General features: G+C 45.1%; 1 long non-coding RNA gene across 1 annotated transcript; it reads right to left on the bottom strand.

The window, feature by feature from the left end:
* Positions 1–3,507: 3,507 nt before the first annotated feature.
* LOC139081618 (uncharacterized) lies at positions 3,508–5,698 on the bottom strand. Its single transcript, XR_011536764.1, has 2 exons — positions 5,335–5,698; positions 3,508–4,727 (listed from the first exon to the last, which is right to left on the bottom strand). It is a non-coding gene; the product is annotated as an uncharacterized lncRNA (long non-coding RNA).
* Between the last annotated feature and the right edge of the window lie 12,167 nt (positions 5,699–17,865).

Genomic DNA, 17,865 nt, shown 5'->3' with positions numbered 1-17,865 from the left:
CAAAGCCTGGGCCCAGGTGAATCAGTAACTCCTGCTCTCCACAGACGCTGGATTCTCTGGCTAGGATTGCTCTTTCTGCCTGAGTTTGGGAGGAAAGGATGAAATTTCCTGGAGTCAATTTCAAAGCTTAGCCTATCAGGGGTTTTAGTGTCTCATGGAGAATTAGCTAGAAATTAGGAATAAAATCTGAATAAGTTAGAATAGAATAAATGAAAATCTGAATAAAATAGGCCATTTAACAAAATACAGTACTTCTAATTCAGGTCTGGAACTTCTATCCCAAAACGAAGACACAGTCACAATGGCTGTCCCAGCCCCATCGCAGGCCCTCACACGTCCCTTTTACTCACAGAGAGACAGGAGGTCCGATGACAAGACTTGCCCTGCGAAGGCCCCTCGAGGTGCAGGATTGAATGGACACAGCCACTGCCTCTACTCCCGAGGCCCGAGGGTGACCCTGACGAGGGACTGGCACTACCCCTCTGGCGCCGGGCCCAGGCCTCGGATGGCCAGCGACCCGCAGAGCTGCACGAGGCCATCGGGGGCGCCCCAGGCTCTGTCACCTCCCTATGTCCCGGACTCCTGAGGAGAAGGTGGCAGAGGGCAGGGGACGCGGCTGCGAGATGCAAAGGGTGGAGGAAGCAAGAGTCACGCGGAGACCCGGGGCAGCGCGGGCCCGTGGAGCTTCCTTCCCAGGCCGGAACTTTTCTCTCCGACAGCGGGACGGGAGGGGACGCGGAGCGGAACACCACGTCCCGTCAACTCCGTCTGTGAGGCGCCACTTTGCGTTCCAGAGGAGAACCTCCCTTTGGGCTGTGGGGTAAGGGATGGCCGGGCCTGAAGCGAGCGTCCGGAGCCGGGGCGGGGGCTGGAGGCCGCGGCCAGAGCACACCCAGCGCCCACGGAGCCCCGGCGGGGCCGCGCGTTCTCCCGGAGGCGGCCCGGCCTCCTGAGCCCCGCCGCGAGGACGGGCTCCGACGGCCTCGCGGCCCGAGGGCGGCCCGTCCTCGACGGAGGGGTCGCCCCGCCTGCCCGCGCTCTGCCGGGCTCTCCAGGCCGCTCCGTGGGGGTGAGATCAAGTCCTTCTGGAGCGGCGGCAGGGAGGGGCTTTTAGGCCTCCCCCAAATCCACCTCCTCCGCCCGCAGTACTAGAGTTTCCTGCCCTGGGGCAAAATCCTGTCAGGAAAAAAAAAGTGTCCTTTTCCTTTCCTTTGCCGTTGTCCTCTTCGCACTGTCCCGGGAGCTCCGATGACCCTCAGAACAGGACTCGGACTTCCTGGGGTCGCCCCGCCCCGTCCAGGCCAACATAGGAACCGGCTTCCACAGGCTGAGGGCGGAAGGGATGCGCGTCTCTCTGGTCCAGACCCTTTGGGGTCCCGCTGGGGAGGCGGAGTGAGGTGGCCCCCGCTGAGTGGCTGAGCGTCCACAGCCAGTCCTCCAGCCTGGGCAGGACGGGCTGATCCAAGGCGACTCGGTGGCCAGGGTGACCCCAAACAGGCAACCTCGGGTTCCACGAGGCTAAATCTGACCCTCAAAATCTAGGGACCTTGAACACCGCGGGAGACCTTGTCCTTTGTAAGCCCTTTGAGTGGAAGGGCCAGGGCGCCTCCTGGTGGCCCCCGCAGGGACGGCGTAGTGGAATCCCCTCACCTATGACGCGACGAGGGCTGGTCCGAAGAAAATCGATATAAGCGCCCCATTTCGGTGCAGGAGAAGGTCCTCTTGGACAGAGGCGCTCACCTGGAGGTTTCCCCGCCTGTCCTCCTGGCGCTGTCGGGAGCCTCAGCGCCGCGCCCTCTTGGCCTCCACCCTGGGGGCGCTGCGCGCTCCGGGCACCAGGGGCCCGGGCGGAGTCTCGGCGCCTCTGACCGCAGAACCCTCCTCGTGCGGTGCTCCAAGCGCCGCCTCGCCGAAGGGAGAGCTCCCAGCCCAGAGAGTACAATCACCAGGAGTTGCAGACTTCTCTCCCGGACGCAGAGTCCTCTCGATTATCAATCGGGTTCCAACCGAAGCGGCCACGGCGCCTACACACCGCACCGTGAGCACAGCCGGCCACCCACGAGCTGCGGTGGTGTGGTCCGGCGTCAGCAGGCGACAGCGTTTTCCTCCGCGCGTTTTCCTTAGTGGCTACATCTGCCTCTCTCTCTCTCTCCATGTCTCTGTCTCTGTCTCTCTAGTTTTCCCTCTCTTCTCACGAGGTTTCTCCACCCTCACCTTTTTTCTCCTCTTCAACTTTCTGGGTTCACCCCTCTCCGTGCCCACCGGCGCCCCCAGACTGAGGCCGCCCCGCGGTCCTGGGTGGGAGCTCACTGCGGTTCCAGGTGGTGCCCTCTAGATGTCGCCATGATCGGGACATTTGTAGGATTCGACTGCTAGTATAAAAGATTTAAACAAGGGCCGCTTTTGAAATTCTTTCACATCCTCCCGTTCCTCTAGGGTTCCTCTAGGACTAAAAACTAATCGTCCTCGGTGAAATTGTTGGTCCCCCCAGCACCCTGGGGCGAATGCCTTTCTTAACTGAACATTTATTGGGCGCCTACTAGGTGCCAGGCCCTCCTCCAGGTGAGGGGCTGCGTGGTGAGCAAACTCCAGTCCCTGCCGGGTGGAGCCCCCTCTGGAGCCCCAGAGGGGGCAGGACGGTAGCGGAACAGCCGGTGACTGTCCTTCCCCTGCGAGTCCGCCCAGGACTGGGGGTGGAACTCAGGGAGCCCGCGACGGGTGAAGCGCAAGGAAGAATGGCAAATGGATGACTTCAGCCCAGAGGTGGAGCAGGCGGGGAAAGCCCTGGGCCCGGCGTGGGGCCATCAAGTGCTCACACACTCCTGTCACTAACCAAAGGTGCCCAATATCAAGACTCAGTATCTCCAGCGCCACAGGTTTTGCATGTGTTTTCAGCAGAGGATGGAGGGCTTGGGGAGCACGTTCTCACCCCATGGTAACGGCGTAAGATTTTGTGATACTTGGTCTCCGTGTTATAATCAGCGAGTACGGCTGTTAATTGAAAGGGTGGCGATTCAAGCCCACCGTGGGACCGCCTAGTCTTCACTTAAACTCATTTTCCGGCTTCTGATTCTCAAAATTCACCTAAGCCTCTCGATCTGCTTTCTCCTTTTAGGCAGCGACCCCACCTGTAGCTCTCAGTTCCTGCCCTCCCTTTCTTTTGCTCTGCGGGTGCAGGTTGGGCAGCTGCGCCATCTCAGTTGTCCCGAGTGTTCACGGAGTTTTGCCCTGCGCGGTGGCTTCTTCCCGTCCTTACCAGATGCCGCTGGTGTCTCTGCACCACCTGGAGCGCCATGGCCACCTTGACCTACCTGATTCGACATCTGGATTCCAGGGGAACTGCCAGGGTCAGAGGCTGAAGGCACAAGCATGGAAATCACCAACTGGTCAGACTCCAGGTTGGTGCACCTCAACACTCAGTGTTCACCACAAGCTTACCGGGAGGCCACCAACACTTTGTATTGACCGTGCTGCATCCTTACTTTTCTTGCTAATCAGTAGGCATCATTTTTTCAAAAAAAGTTTTAGGTTTAATGACAAATTGAGCAGATAGTACAGAGTTTTCAAATACAGCATTGTTCTCCCTCACACAATTTCCCCCATTATCAGTATCTTGCATTAGTGTAGTACATTTGTTACAATTGAAAAATCAATATTAATACATTATTATTAGCCAAGGCCCATAGTTTACATTAGAGTTCATTCTTTGTGTCATACAGTTCTATGGGTTTTGATAAATGCATAATGTCATAAAGCTGCTATAAACATGCATCTGCAGATTTTTGTGTGACATAAGTTTTCATCTCATTGGGGTAAATACCTAGGACTGCGGTTGCTGGATCAAATGGAAGAGTATATTTAGTTTTGTAAAACCCTGCCAAACCATCTTTCAAAGTGGCTGTACCATTTTGTGCTCCCATCACTATTGAATGAGAGTCCTATTGATCCACAAACTTGCCAGTGTTTGGTGTTATCAGTGTTTTGGATTTTAGCCATTCTAATAGGTGTGCAGTGGTATCTCAGTGTTGTTGTAATTTGCAATTCCCTAATGACAAATGATTTCAAGCATCTCTCATAGGCTTATTTGCCATCTGTATATCTTTTTTGGTGAGGTGTTTGTTGAGATCTTTTGCTCATTTTTTAAAATTGGATTGTTTGCTTTGTTAAACATTATTTCAGAGTATTTCAAAATATGGGGATATTTTGCATGAAATTAGCATTTGAATCAGTGGACTCAGTAGAGTAGATTGCCTCCCACCATGTGCGTGGACAGCATCCAATTCTTTGAGGGCCAGAATAGAAGATGGAAAAATGCATCCTGTTTTCTTCCTACCTATCTGCTTGAGCTGGGTCATTGGTCTTATCCTGCCCTTGGACTGGGATTTATTCCATTGGCTTCCCTGGTTCTCAGGCCTTTGGACTCAGACTGGAATTACTCAACTGGCTTTCCTGGGTCTCCAGCTTGCAGATGGCCAATCATGGGGCTTCTTAGCTTTCATTATTGTGTGAGACACTTCCTCATAATAAATCTCCATTGGTTCTGTTTCTCTGGAGAGCCCTAATACAACATAATAAAATTCACTAATTGTAAATGTACAAATCAATGACTTTAGATTTATAGAGTTGTCCATCCCCAGAGTGCAGTTTTAGAACATTTTCTTCACCTCCCCAAATTCCTTCAAGCCTCTTTGCAGTCAATGCTCAATTCCTGGTCACCATGACTGAACCTGAGCAGAGGAAAAATTTGGAAAACAAACATGATTAAGCTTAAACTTTTATTAGATTGCAACTTTGTATAATGGATCATTTTCTTAATTTATTGACAGCTGGAGGAGAGACTGCATTCTAGGGACTTTGGAGGAACTTAAGATAGTGGCTGTTCTATTGCTCTCCTTGAATTGGTTCATTTATGCTGGTGACAGGTGATTGCTATAAAACCTTGTCTGGTAAGCTCAGAACAAGGAGCTAAAAAACATCTGCCATAGGAAATACAGACTGATGATGGATTTGCAGATAATGTTACATGGAGTTAAGTATTATACCATCTTTATTCTTCCAGAAGTACAGCTGATAACATTAAAGAGACATTTCTCTAGTGCCTGAAATGCCCTTCCTAGTGTCCTTCACATTACAAGGGCTTGGGAACCGTCACATGAAGGTGAGCACAAGATTTTTACTCTGGTTCTTTGATTTTTTTGCTTTATAGGGATTAGCATACATGTTTCTGGAAATTAAAAAGTCAGGAGAGTAGAGATAAGCATCTGAATTAGTTTTCTACTGCTGCATATTAACAGATTACAAAAATAGTGGTTTAAAACAACACACATTTGCTACCTCACATTTCTGTAGATCAGAAGTCTGCAACAATGTGGGTGGATTCTCTGCTCAGCTTCTCATGAGGTTGAAATCCAGGTATCAGCTGGCTGCATATCAGCTGGCTGCATTTTCATCGAACGCTCAGGCTCCTCTTCCACGCTTACCACAGTTATTGCCAGAATTCATTTGCCTGTGGTTATAGGACTGAGGTCCATGTTTCTTGTGTTGGCTGTCAGTCAGAGGCCATTCTCTGCTTCTAGAGGCTATTTGTATTTTTTCTCATGTGGCATTCTCCATTGTTAAATCAGTAACAGTGCATTGAGTCCTTCTTGTCCTTGACTCTCTCTGATTTTGTCTTCTCCTACTAGCCAGAGAAAGCTCTGGTATTTAAGGAGTCATATGATCAGATGTGGCCGACCCACATGATCGCCCCATTGTAAAGTCAGCTGTGCCTTAGAACAACACAATCAGAGGACAGTGACTCATCACGTCAACAAGTTCCAGGGATTTGGGTAAGATGTATTTGTAGACCATTTTAGAAATTCTGCTTGTCACATTCCATCCTCTAGTTCCCAGGGATACTTGTCTCTTCCAAATGCAAAATACATTCACCTACCCGCTAAGGTTCCCAAAGTTTCGTCCCATGACAGCATCAATTCAAAGTAAAACATATGTCAATCTCATCAGCTTGAAAGGCCAAAATCTCATCTAAAACATGTGTATCAGGTGTGGATGAGGCTCCTGTATGTGTCCATTAAGCACAGCTCCTGGGCTCAATTCCTCTCCATCTGTAGACCTGTGAAACTAAGAAAACAACTTATCTGCCTCCAGTGTGCCATCGTTGGACAGATGTAGGATAACAATTATTCAAATTCCAGTTCAGAAAGGGGGAAAACTGAAGATATAAAGAAGTCAGTGATCCTAAGTAATTTGGAAATCCAGCTGGGCAAACTCCAGCAGGAATTCTTTGATTTGCTTTCAAGGCCTGGGTATAATCCACTGTGACGTGTGGCTTTGCCTCTGGGCTGTGTGCTCCCATTTGTTTGCATCTTCATTTAATTCATTATTTTTTTTCTTCTCACACTCCTCGAGCTCTTCCTCTTCTTCCTCATAGCAGCATCCTCCCCTTAATTTATCGCTATGTCCTCCCCACCTAAACGGGTCTGATATTGACCTGTTCTGACTCTCACATATAACCACAGGCAAATGAATTCTGGCAATAACTGTGGTAAGCTTGGAAGAGGAGCCTGAGCGTTCGATGAAAATGCAGCCAGCTGATATGGTTCCGACTCTCTCCCGTGAAGGGCTGCCCTCGTATTCTCCTGCTCCTCTGGGATCCTCTTTATTAACCTGATTTCTATCAGTCATGATTTTATTCAGCTCACCTAGGCGGCTTAGGAGAAAGCCTAGAACTGTGGAGCCCCAGAACTGATCTCTCCCATCCCTTTATCCAAGAGGAGAATAAAATAACAGAGGTTTCATAAAGAAATGACCCATATGAGGCTGAGATCCCCCTAGCAAATAGAGCAGAGGAGAAAACCAAAGGACAATGGAGGCACTAAACGCCCAGACTATGGAAACAGGGTCCTCTTTGTGTCCCACATCAGGTAGGAACCCTTCTTGGAAAGGGAGACATTTCCAATGGAAGGGACACTTTGGACAGGGACTTGCTTTACTCCAGCTGAGTCATTCTTGTGGTCACTAGGGCTTTTGGGGTCTCCATGCTAGGCTGTTTGTTTAATGGTGGGACTTTTTCCTTGCATAAGAATCTCCTTGTAATTTTTGTCTGAAATGCAGATTCTTGGGCCCTATCCCCAGAAGTTGTTAAAAAGCACCACAATGACTCTGACGGAAGTGTTCTGTAGCTCTGCAGCTGGTATGGGATTAGAGCCCTGCCTGCTGCATGATAGCACTTTAATCATCCAACACTCTAGCAGTCAAGGCTGCCTTCTCTATTTTCCATTATACTTTCTTCTCTACTATAGATTACATGTTATATATTCTTCTCTATAATACTTGATAAGAATGTGCTCAAAAAGGATTATAGAATCATGCACTAAAGCACACTTGGTGTGTGCCGGTGCTGTATTCGAATCTCAGACTGCCTTTCCTAAGGCAAGAAACACACCCAAAATAGCATTTGGTTGAAAAGACAGTTTGGAAAAGAGAATGTTGTGTTCTCATCAAGATGGCACAGTTAGCAGTCGTTGAACTCGCCTCCTCCCATGAACACAACCAGGTTACAACAATTTTAGGAAGAATCACCCTGGATTGAAAACTGAAAACTGGATAAAAAGAACCCCCACGACATGGGACAGTCCTGATGAAAGCAGAAGAGGCAGTAACTCCTGCCAGAGAGGAAAAAAGCCACCTTTGGGAGCAGTGGAGCTTCTCAGCTGGCCAGGCGGGAGCCAACCTAAGGTACGCAGCCCTCCCTGGAGGAGTGAGGTCCAGAGCGGGGGCAATACTGCTATAACCAACCTTCAGACTCAGCCCAACTGAGATGGGGGTCTTACTATCTGGCTTTGCTGGCTATTAACTGCAGCGAGGACACCCCAGAAAAGCTATCAGCCGAAAGCCGAAAAGATCCGGGTCTTCAAGGGCCCACGCACAAACTCACTCATTGCAGCAACCTAAAATCACCAGAGAGAAGGCTGACTGTCCTTTGGTGAAACGAGACTCACCTGGTGGGCTCTGGGGGCATCTTGGTGAGAGGAGGATCCTCTCCTGAGACTGAGACATTGGTGGGGACCGTTGTTCTGAGCTGGTCCAGGCATGCTGATACGGACACCGGTGGGGGCCATTGAGGTGCGTCCCTTGGGCTGTTAGCCCAGGGGTCTGCCACACACACTAGAGCACAGATTTAATCCAGTTCAGCCAGGGCAGGCAACCCACCCTACTGACTGGCCCCACCTAACAGCAAGCCCTCAGGCTACTTTTCAGCCTGCATTGACTGAGTGCCTTGATCCTCTACAGGCAGGCAAGGGTGTCTGCCTCTGTGGGGCAGGGCTTGTGTGAGGACCAGGTGAACTGTGGGGGGCATTGGGGCAGAGGTGGGGGCCTCTGCAGTGTGGCATTGGGGTATGCTCCAGGGGGTTGAGAAGTGTGCACGGACCAGGACTGTGTTGACAGTGTATGTGGTCCAGAGCGGGGTGAGGCTTATCAGCAGCAGAAGACTTGTGCTTCACAAATAGCCATAAAAAGGATCAGCCCCACCTTCCAAAGCCTGAAACAACTAAGTGCCTCCATGCCAAGGGCTAGCCCCACTCAGCTGTACTCCTAAGAGAACTGACATCAGCCTTGGTGGCCTCAGGCCTATCACAACTGTACACCCCTGAGCCTAGCAACCAGCTACACTGGGTACCAACCCAATTAAGAGGACAATTGCAATAAGAGTGTACTAATAGACTTTGTAGCCAACAGTGCTGAGGCCCCTCCAAACCGGATTTTCAAACAGCTGGCCAGGGAAGGAAAGATCAGACTCCCTGGGTACCTGCAGTGGGAGCAACCCTGCCACAGCAGAAGAACACAAGTAGCCCACAAAGGGGTGACTCCTGGTTCTTATGGTCTGGTGACGAGAGGGAAGCACACTGCTGGACCTCATAAGGCATCTCATACATAAGGCCACTTCTCCAAGATCAGGAGACATAGCCGACTCACCTAGTACAAAGAAAATAGCACAGAGAAAGAGGCATAATGAGGAGCCAAAGGAATACTTTCCAAGCAAGGGAACACTACAAAACACCAGAAGAAGAACTAAGTGAAACAGAAACTAGCGACCTCCTTGACAAGGAATTCAAACAAAATATAATAAGGACGCTCACAGATATGCGGAGAAGAATGGATGAACACAGTGAGCACATCAGCAAAGAACTGGAAGATATAAAAAAGAACCAATCAGAAATGAAGAATACAATACTTGAAATGAGAAATTCACTAGAGGGACTCAATAGCAGAGTAGAGGAAGCAGAAGAACGGATCAGCAAGCTAGACGAAAGATTAGAGGAAATCACCCAAGCAGAACAGAAAAGAGAAAAAAGAATTAGACAGAATGAGAACAGTGTAAGGGAACTCTGGGACAATATCAAGTGTGCTAACATTCGGATTATAGGGGTCCCAGAAGGAGAAGAGAGAGATAAAGGGGCAGAAAATTTATTTGTCGAAATAGTAGAGGAAAATTTTCCTCACCTGAGGAAGGAAACAGACATGCAAGTTCAGGAAGCACAGAGAGCTCCAATCAAGAGAAGCCCAAAGAGGCCCACACCAAGACATATTATAATCAAAATGTCTAAAATTAAAGACAGAGAGAGAATCCTAAAAGAGCAAAAGAAAGGCCACAAGTGACATATAAAGGGAAGCCCATCAGGCTGTCAGCAGACTTCTCAGCTGAGACCCTATAGGCAAGAAGAGAATGGCACGACATATTTGAAGTGCTAAAAGGAAAAAACCTACAACCAAGAATACTCTATCCATCAAGACTGTCATTCAGAATGGAAGGAGAGATAAAGAGCTTCCCAGACAAACAAAAATTAAAGGAGTTTATCACTAAGAAACCAGTTCTACGAGAAATGCTGAAGGGACTTATTTAAGTGGGAAAGTAATGACCACAAATAGAGATAAAGAAAAAAAATTATCAAAAAAACCCAAAACAACAACAAGAAAAAAACAAGCAATAAAATCACTTGTAAGGTAAAAGTATAGTAAAGGCAGCAGATCAACTACCTGTGAAGGTAATATGAAGGTTAAAAGACAAATGTACTAAAATGACCTATTTCAATGATAAGAGGGTAAGGGATAGACACACACTAAACAAAAGACTATATATGATGTGAAAAACATATAATGTGGGAGGAGGGGAGTGAAAAAGTAGAGCTTTTAGAAAGAGGTCAAGCTAAAGAGTCTATCTACTCAATATAGACTGTTATATGCATAGTATATTAGATAGGATCCTCATGGTAACCACAAACCAAAAACCTATAACAAGCAGGAAAAAAAGTAAGACAAAAGAAATCAAACATATTACTGAAGATAGCCATCAAACCACAAGTGAAGAGAGCAAGAGAAAAAGAAAGGAACTGAGAAGAACTACTAAAACACCCCAAAAAAAGAAAAAGTGACAAAATGGCAATAAATACATATTTATCAATAGCTACTTTAAATGTCAATGGATTAAATGCTCCAATCAAATGCCATAGGGTGGCCAACTGGATAAAAAAACAAGATCCATGTATATGCTGCATACAAGAGACACACTTCAGACCTACTGACACTCACAAACTGAAAGTGAAGGGATGGAAAAAGATATTCCACGCAAATGGCAAAGAAAAGAAAGTGGGGGTAGCAATACTTATATCAGACAAAATAGACTTTAAATCAAAAACTGTAATAAGAGACAAAGACAGGCACTACATAATGATAAAGGGAACAATCCAACAAGAAAATATAATACTTGTAAATATCTACGCACCCAACATAGGAGCACTAAATATATAAAGCAATTATTAACAGACGTAAGAGGAGAAATAGACAGTAATACAATAATAGTAGGGGACTTTAACACTCCACTTACACCAATAGATAGATTATCCAAACAGAAGATCAATAAGGAAACACTCGCCTTAAAGGACACATTAGACCAGATGGACTTAGTAGATCTATAGAGAACATTCCATCCAAAAACCACAGAATACACATTCTTTTCAAATGCCCATGGGACATTCTCCAGGACTGATCACATATTAGGCCACAAAACAAATCTCAATAAATTTAAGAAGATCGAAATAATACCATGCATCTTTTCTGACCACAAAGGTATGAAACTGGAAATCAACTACAGAAAGAACACCAGAAAAGCCACAAAAATGTGGAGATTGAACAAAATGCTACTGAACAATGATTGGGTCAATGAAGAAATCAAAGAAGAAATAAAAAGATTCCTGGAGACAAATGAAAATGAAAACACGACATGCCAAAATCTGTGGGATACAGCAAAAGCAGTTCTACAAGGGAAGTTTATAGCAATTCAGGCCTACCTCAGCAAAGAAGAAAAATCCCAAATAGACAATCTAAAAGTGCACCTAAAGGTAGTGGGAAAAAAACAACAAACACAGCCCAAAATCAGCAGAAGGAAGGAAATAATAAAAATCAGAGCAGAAATAAACAAAATAGAGACTAAAAAAACAATAGAAAGAATTAATGAAACCAAGAGCTGGTTCTTCGAAAAGATAAGCAAAATTGACAAACCCTTGGCTAGACACACCAAGAAAAAAAAGAGAGAAGGCTCAAATAAATAAAATCAGAAATGAAAGAGGAGAGATTACAACGGACACCTCAGAAATACAAAAGATAATAAGAGAAAACTATGAAAAGCTATACACCAAGAAATTGGATAATCTAGAAGAAATGGATAAATTCTTAGAAGCATACAACCTTCCAAAACTGGACCAAGAAGATGTAGAAAATTTGAATAGACCAATCACCAGTAAGGAGATCGAAACAGCAATTAAAAACCTCCCAAAAAATAAAAGTCCAGGACCAGATGGCTTCCCTGGTGAATTCTACCAAACATTCAAAGAAGACTTAATACCCATCCTTGTCAAACTCTTCCAAAAAATTGAAGAGGAGAGGAGGCTTCCTAACTCCTTCTATGAAGCAAACATTATCCTGATACCAAAACCAGACAAGGACAACACAAAAAAAGAAAATTACGGGCCAATATCACTGATGAACATCGATGCAAAAATCCTCAATAAAATACTAGCAAATCGAATACAATACATTAAAAAGATCATACATCATGATCAAGTGGGTTTCATTCCGGGGATGCAGGGATGGTTCAACATCCACAAATCTATCAACGTGATACACCACATTAACAAAATGAAGAATAAAAATCACATGATCATCTCAATAGATGCAGAGAAAGCATTTGACAAGATATAGCATCCATTTATGATAAAAACTCTAAATAAATTGGGTATAGAAGGAAAATACCTCAACATAATAAAGGCCATATATGACAAACCCACAGCAAATATCATTCTCAATGGAGAAAAACTGAAAGCTATCCCTCTAAGAACAGGAACCAGACAAGGATGCCCACTGTCACCACTCTTATTTAACATAGTATTGGAAGTCCTAGCCGGAGCAATCAGGCAAGAAAAAGAAATAAAAGGGATCCACATTGGAAAAGAAGAAGTGAAACTGTCACTCTTTGCAGATGACATGATTTTATATCTAGAAAACCCTAAAGAGTCCACTAAAAAACTTAGAAATAATAAAGGAATACAGTCAAGTTACCAGTTACAAAATCAATGTACAAAAATCCGTTGCATTTCTATACACTAACAACGAAGTAGCAGAAAGAGAAATTAAGAATACAACCCCATTTACAATTGCAACAAAAAGAATAAAATACCTAGGAATAAACTTAACGAAAGAGGTGAAAGATCTGTACACCAAAAACTATAAAACGTTGTTGAAAGAAATCAAAGAAGACACAAAGAAATGGAAAGATATTCCATGCTCTTGGATTGGAAGAATTAACATTGTTAAGATGTCCATACTTCCTAAAGAAATCTATAGATTCAACGCAATCCCTATCAAAGTTCCAACAACATTTTTTACAGAAATAGAACAAAGAATCCTAAAATTTATACGAAACAACAAAAGACCCCAAATAGCCAAAGGATTCCTGAGAAAAAAGAACAAAGCTGGAGGTACCATACTCCCCGATTTCAATTTCTACTACAAAGCCATAGTAACCAAAACAGCATGGTACGGGCACAAAAACAGACACACAGATCAATGGAACAAAATTGAGAGCCCAGAGGTAAACCCACACGTTTATGGACATTCGACAAGGAAGCCAAGAGCATACGATGGAGAAAGGAGAGTCTCTTCAACAAATGGTGCTGGGAAAACTGGACAGCCACATGGAAAAGAATGAAAGTAGACCATTCCCTTACACCATGCACAAAAATCAACTCAAAATGGATTAAAGACTTGAATGTAAGACCTGAAACCATGAGACTTCTAGAAGAAAACATAGGCAGTACGCTCTATGACATTGGTCTAAGCAGCATATTTTCAAGTCCCATGTCTGACCGGGCAAGGGAAACAAAAGAAAAAATGAACAAATGGGACTACATCAAACTAAAAAGTTTCTGCACAGCAAAGGAAACCATCAACAAAACGAAAAGACAACCTAACAATTGGGAGAAGATATTTGCAAACCATATATCAGATAAGGGGTTAATATCCAAAATATACAAAGAACTCATACAGCTCAACAACAAAAAAACCAACAATCCAATTAGAAAATGGGCAAAAGATCTGAACAGAGATTTCTCCAAAGAAGAAATACAGATGGCCAACAGGCATATGAAAAGATGCTCAACATCATTAGCTATCAGGGAAATGCAAATCAAAACTACAATGAGGTATCACCTCACTCCGGTCAGAATGGGTATAATTAACAATACAGGAAACAACAAATGTCGGAGAGGGTGTGGAGAGAAGGGAACCTTTGTTCACTGCTGGTGGCAGTGCAGACTGGTACAGCCACTATGGAAAGCAGTTTGGAGAATCCTCAGAGAATTAAGGATAGATCTACCATATGATCCACCTATTCCACTGCTGGGTATGTATCCAAAGAACTTGAAAACACAAAGGCATAAAGATACTTGCAGCCCTATGTTCATTGCAGCATTGTACACAATAGCCAAGACTTGGAAACAACGTAGGTGCCCACCAAGGGACGAATGGATAAAGAATCGGTGGTATTTATACACGATGGACTACTACTCAGCCATAAGAAATGACGAAATCCGGCCATTTGTGACAACATGGATGGACCGTGAGGGTGTTATGCTGAGTGAAATAAGTCAGAGGGAGAAAGTCAAATACCATATGATCTCACGCATAAGTAGAAGAGAAAAACGACAAAAAAAAACACATAGCATTGGAGATTGGACTGGTGGTTACCATTGGGGAAGGGGGGAGGGGGGAGGGCAAAAGGGGTGATTAGGGTCACATGTGAGGAGATGCACTATAATTAGTGTTCGGGTGGTGAACATGATGTAATGTATCCAGAATTTGAAATATGATGTACATCCGAAAAAAATAAAAATTTTAAAAAATTTTAAAAAATTTTTTTAAAATTAAAAAAAAAGAAGACAGTGAGTACTTAATAAAGGTTAGGCCTGAAAATATAAGAAAAGTGGAACATTTTGCCATATGGTAATAATATCTGCATAAAATTTTTAAATGAAAAGTCTATTTTGTAAACTTCTCAAATGTATGTCTATAATCCATTTAGTTTTTGAAGAATATATAAAGACTTTATAAAAGTAAAAATTGTTGACTTTGTAAACTGTGCCCTTTCCTCAAGCTTCAGTTTCAACCAGCATCCCTCCAGACCTCCAAAATGCGAACATAGGCATGCCTTATGGCGCCATCTGGTGTCGAAGGGTTATTAATACAATCTGCTCTCCTCCAAACAAGCTTCCTATTGCAGGTGTAGAGATTTCCTGAGCCGCTATTCCGAAGGGGCCGGGAACGCCTGCAATGCTGGGTTTGTACAATGAGCATGTATGTCTATTGTAATGTGAAAAAGAAACAATAAAAGTTATATGTAAAAACTTAAAAAGAAGCATCCTGTGTTGGACGAAGTCAGGAGCCTGAATGAAGAGACAGAAACATCCATTGTTCTTCCAAGATCATCGTGACTGTGCCGCAGCTCAGCAGCTCCAACACAGGCCGGCCAAGGGTCATGGCTGCTTAGAACCCAGGTCACGGGGCTCCTCGAATCTACTTCTGCTTTTATTTTCATAATAACTGATACTAATGTTGCTCTGTGACAGGACTATAATAGGCCATGCACGTGTATAAGGTTTATGCTGAGAAAAACGGCAAGAATGGGACTCACACAGTTGTGGCAAGAATTCAAGACTTGGCAGTTGGAGTCGTTGGAAGAGGCTGCAGCATGCACAGGGTTTGATAACCAGAGGGCGACGGTGTGACCGCAGCACGGGGCGGGTGGGACACGTAGGGAAGGGGGAGGGGACTGGAAAGACGGCTTTAAATGTCCTGGAAGACTGGAAAGATGGCGTGTTAGGACTTCAGCTGGAGTTTGGATATGCTCAGTAGGTTATTGGCAGGATTTTTTTTCAAGCATTTTAAGCGCACTGATCCCACGATTCTATCTTTTAGAATTTTGTGAGTGTTTGTGTGTAATATAGAAGATGGATGAAAAAAAAAAAAAAAACAAAAAACAGAGGCAGAGCTACCAGTCTGGAAGCTATTGGAGTAGTGCAGGATTTAGAAAAATAAAAATAAGCAAAAAGGCCTGAAATCGGGGGTAGGACAACAGGAATGGAGACAACACAGAGGATGACAGAGGCGTGGTGGAGGCAGGAGGAAGGGGCTCGGCGATCAAACGGAAGCAGAGCGTGACTGAGGAGACGTTAACAGGTGGCCGCTCCGGCTGCGATGACGCGACCGGCAGGCACCGCAGATGGTTTGATCATCACAGTTTGTATGGACAGAAAGCACCCCACAACTACGAATCTGCTCCGCTTTAACAAGTCACCACTTGCCACGCCATCCTGGCTTATCATAGCGACATAGAGCCCCTTCAGACCCTGGAGGACACGGCGTTCATTGCTCTATGTCCAGCCACCTCCGCATTAAGCACCAGGTCAAAGGAGCAGTGGCATGGATAACTTAAAACAAGACACTTCTAAAATATCAGTTTTAGAGTGTGGGTATGTTTATTAAAGAAGTAAATTTTGAGGAAAAAAAAAAGAAAAGAGAATGTTGGTAAAAGTTAAGAATTCCAAGTGACTATTTTTTTCCACTTGACAGGTATTTCCTGAGTGTTTTATCTGGCAGGCACTTGTGGAGGCTCTGGGGAGACGGGGTGGACAAGGCAAAAAGAGCGCCTGTTCTCATGAAGAAGACCTTCTGGCACAGGAGCCAGACGTTTCACAGGTGATCACATAAGTATATTTTATTTGTGATTATGATAAGTATTATTTAATACTTTTGTGTCCTCTGATCCCTATCTATCAGCCAGTGATTAAAACTGAATATAAATAGTAGAACTACATAACTGTGGTAAAAGATTTGTCCCAAGAAAGGCCCTTGTGATATTTTTGTTTGAACTGTGGAAATATTGATGTTTGATACAGAGTCCCCTGGAATATATTTCATAATTTTTAAGTTAAACTTTTAATTTCAATGTCCCCTGAAATTCAGATGTGGGTTCCTGGAAGGTGTGGTAGGTGCTTTGGACAGGGAAGCTGCAGCCAAGGACGTGTGGTGGCTCTGCCACCATCAAGTGGTGAGGGAGCCTGGGAAAATCTAATCTCTTTGGGCCTCACTTTCCTCATAAGTAAGGTAAGGTTGTTACCAGATTCTCCAAGTTCCCTTCCTGCTCAGTTTTCTCTGAGTTCATGAGGGCCTGAGTTGTGTGTTAAATGTGCACTGGGAACTGTAGCTGGGACCTGGCCTTGGTCTCATCTCTGTGTGTCTCTTGCAGGAGCCTGAGCTGACCCCACACACAGAAAACAGAGAACTTGAGGGAGCAGATGGAAGAAAGAAAATCAGCAGGTTGGAGGGTGAAAAGAACCCAAAGAAGGGCCATGTATTTGTGGAGCAGGTGGTTGCCAAAGGGGGTGAGAATAAGGACAAGCTGAGTTCAGAAAAGTTAAGGGAAACCGAGGAATGTGTACAGCATCATCCAGCTCCTCAAGGAGCAGGCTGAGCTGAGCAGTGAGGACTGGGAGAGTAACTTACTCCACAGCGAACCTATGCACCTGACAAGGAGATCCAAGGATGGATCAGGGTTGGTTTCTACTGATGAGAAGCAGTAATTCCAAGAGGTGGAGGATGCAAACATGAGGCTCAACCTTGAAGCTGCCCTCAGAGTGGATGCCCTGCCAGTAAGTGTGGGCTTAGGGGGGATAAATGGTGTTTGGAGAAGGGTTGGAGAAGTCCATTCCTACCTTAAACAGTTTTACCCTCAGGTCAGGAGGGGTCAGAGTAAGGAGACCCTTACATCTGAAGCAGTGATACTCATGATATTCTTCTGCATTACAGTTGAGAAAGGCTTTACGCACAATCTCTCTTAAATATTTGTTGAGGTCTTAATTTTCCTTATGCCGTGCTAAGAACTTGGAGTTCAGATATCGATAAGGTTTCCCTGAGGAAATCAAAGCAGTGAGAGGAAGAATATAAATAATTTCAACACAGTGTGGTAGCTCTCATAAACTGGGGTGTTGTGGCAGCACAGAGGATGGGAGGGTAGGCTGAGGATATCTCTTCCTAATGACAGGGTGAACCATTGAGGGAATCCCTGAGGACAGTCCATCTCATCAGAGCTCTGCACAGGTGAGAGTCATAGGGCATGGAGAGTGTAGGCCAGCCTCCTCTCTAAGGAAGGGGATCTGCAACATCCCGAGAGATGGCAGAGCATCCCTGACAGGACATTTGGGACAGGAAAGTAGTGAGATGATTGGAGGTTTGCAACCAATTTTATTCGATCAG

The sequence above is a fragment of the Equus przewalskii genome, unplaced genomic scaffold (assembly GCF_037783145.1).
Source record: "Equus przewalskii isolate Varuska unplaced genomic scaffold, EquPr2 ChrUn-13, whole genome shotgun sequence".
In the NCBI taxonomy this organism is placed as follows: Eukaryota; Metazoa; Chordata; class Mammalia; order Perissodactyla; family Equidae; genus Equus; species Equus przewalskii.
The sequence above is the reverse complement of the archived record's forward strand: the minus strand, read 5'-3'. Positions and strand labels throughout refer to the sequence as shown.